Source organism: Heptranchias perlo, chromosome 12 (assembly GCF_035084215.1).
Source record: "Heptranchias perlo isolate sHepPer1 chromosome 12, sHepPer1.hap1, whole genome shotgun sequence".
NCBI classification, from domain to species: domain Eukaryota; kingdom Metazoa; phylum Chordata; class Chondrichthyes; order Hexanchiformes; family Hexanchidae; genus Heptranchias; species Heptranchias perlo.
Window position 1 is genome coordinate 66,826,926 of NC_090336.1, and position 2,500 is coordinate 66,829,425.

The window sequence follows — 2,500 nt, forward strand, 5'->3', positions numbered from 1 at the left end:
TTGTCGTTTGAGCGAGGGCCAAAAGCCTGCCTGTGAAAGGGAAGGATCAGCCGGTCAGCCCCCTGCTGGTCGCTGCTGCCAGTGCAGCAGGCGTGCGTGTGTCCTCGGCCTCGTGTCCAGGTCCCTCAGGGACTTGAGGCAGCTCTCCCCGGTGGTCTCGTGGTCAGGACCGGGCTTCGAATCCCGGTCGGGGGGGGATGACTTTCTGCTGCAGATTAATTGGCATGAAGGAAAGTCTCCCCTCCTGAGCGTAAAGCTCCACCCTCACCACCACCACCGCCTTTTCCTCCCCTTGACAAACGGACAGACAGACAGTCAGACAGTCAGTCCAGTTCGGGAGCGCAGCTTTCATTAAGCAATGGCATTTGTGACAACTCATCGTCTGACAGGTTGATGATTTCCCCACACGCCTCCTGCCGAATAAAAGGCTCACCCTCCCGGACACTACCCCCAGAATCACCCACCCCGCCCCCCCGGGGTGAATATTAAGCCCGAGAACACCGACTGTAACCAACCGCAGTGAAAAGTTGAAGTGGCAACTCATTAACCAGATTTATTTTGGGCAACTCATTAACCAGATTTTTTGTTCATTTGGTTTATGAGTTGCCAAGTGTAAATCTGGTTAATGAGTTGCCACTTCAACTTTTCACTGCGGTTGGTTACAGTCGGTGTTCTCGGGCTTAATATTCGCCCCGGGGGGGGGGGGGGGGGGGTGTATAGCGGGCGATGGCCGGTGTGGAGTGCGTTTTTTGGGGGTTGATTTTCACTTTGCCTCGCTGGTGGAATTTGTGGGAGGCAGGCAAGGGGAATGGTGTGGGCTGGTGGGCGGCAAGGGAGATGCTTGCTTCGGGGTGTTATCCTCACTTTGGTCCGCTGGTGAGAGTAGGCAGCGGCAGGCCGGCAGGCAGGCAGGCAGGCAAGTGTGATGTAGTGTGGGGTGCAGTGCAGTGCGGTGCGGTGCTGCCCTGTCGTTTATGAAAGGTTGTAATGACACTGCTTTGCAGCTGACCATGTCCACTGATTTGTGACGCCCGTATGGAGGCTGATATCTCAGGAGGGCCGAGGCCGATTTCCTCCGGGGACGGCTCGTCGCGTGCGGCAGGACGAGGCGCAGCGGACGGTACCGAGCGCTCGGAGGTGCGGCGCTGCCCGCCGGAGGTACAGCGAAAGGCTGCAAACCGCTTTCCGCCTGCTAACTCGGCGGCCGTCAGACCGACCGACTCCGCTTTACCACCGGAGCTAGAGTCGGGCAAGGGGCACCGAAGGGTACCGGAAGGATCGCGTTCGCACGACGGGAAGTCGACTAGCGGGCCGCCGAAAGCGAGCCGGGGGCCCCCGGTTTTTCTGTCCCACCTGGAGACTGATATCTCAGGAAGGCCGAGGCCGATTTCCTCCGGGGACGGCTCGTCGCGTGCGGCAGGACGAGGCGCAGCGGACGGTACCGAGCGCTCGGAGGTGCGGCGCTGCCCGCCGGAGGTACAGCGAAAGTCTGCGAACCGCTTTCCGCCTCCTCTCACCGCACGGCTCTCCTTTTCACCCACTGGCGGATTTTCACCCTCCGACTGCTCGCTACCGTCCGCTGCGCCTGGTCCGGGCCCTGTCCATTGTCATGTTAATGGCAGGGCGGGGCAGGACTGCTTTCACCAGGAACCCGGTTTTCTGGGTCAGAGGTTCCAGGGGACCTGTTTTGTGCGGACTTCCCTGTGTCCGTCCCTCCATGCCTTCCCCCCAGGACTTCCTTCTGAACACCTTTGTCGTTTAAAATAATAATAAATAATATGTGTGTGTGTGTGTGTGTGTGTGTGTGTGTCGGTGTCAGTATCAGTCAGTCAGTCAGTGTCTCTCTCTCTCTCTCTCTCTCTCTCTCACTCAGAGCTGCTGTGGAAGGAAACTTTTTTAAAAAGAACTTGCTTATTGAAAGAAAGATGTGCCTCAAGCTGCCGGGCCCTGTCCATTGTCATGTCAATGGCAGGACTGCTTTCACCAGGAACCCGGTTTTGTGGGTCAGAGGTTCCAGGGGACCTGTTTTGTGCGGACTTCCCTGTGTCCGTCCCTCCCTGCCTGCCTTCCCCCCAGGACTTCCTTCTGAACACCTTTGTCGTTTCAGCGAGGGCCAAAAGCCTGCCTGTGAAAGGGAAGGATCAGCCGGTCAGCCCCCTGTTGGTCGCTGCTGCCAGTGCAGCAGGCGTGCGTGTGTATTCGGCCTCGTGTCCAGGTCCCTCAGGGACTTGAGGCAACTCTCCCCGGTGGTCTCGTGGTCAGGACCGGGCTTCGAATCCCGGTCGGGGGGGATGGCTTTCTGCTGCAGATTAATTGGCACCTCTGAAAGAAAGTCTCCCCTCCTGAGCGTAAAGCTCCACCCTCACCACCACCGCCACCTTTTCCACCCCTTGACAAACAGACAGACAGACAGACAGTCAGTCAGTCAGTCCAGTTCGGGAGCGCAGCTTTCATTTGGAAGCAGACCCTGCTTGTTTAAAGTCAACGACGCCAAGTTATT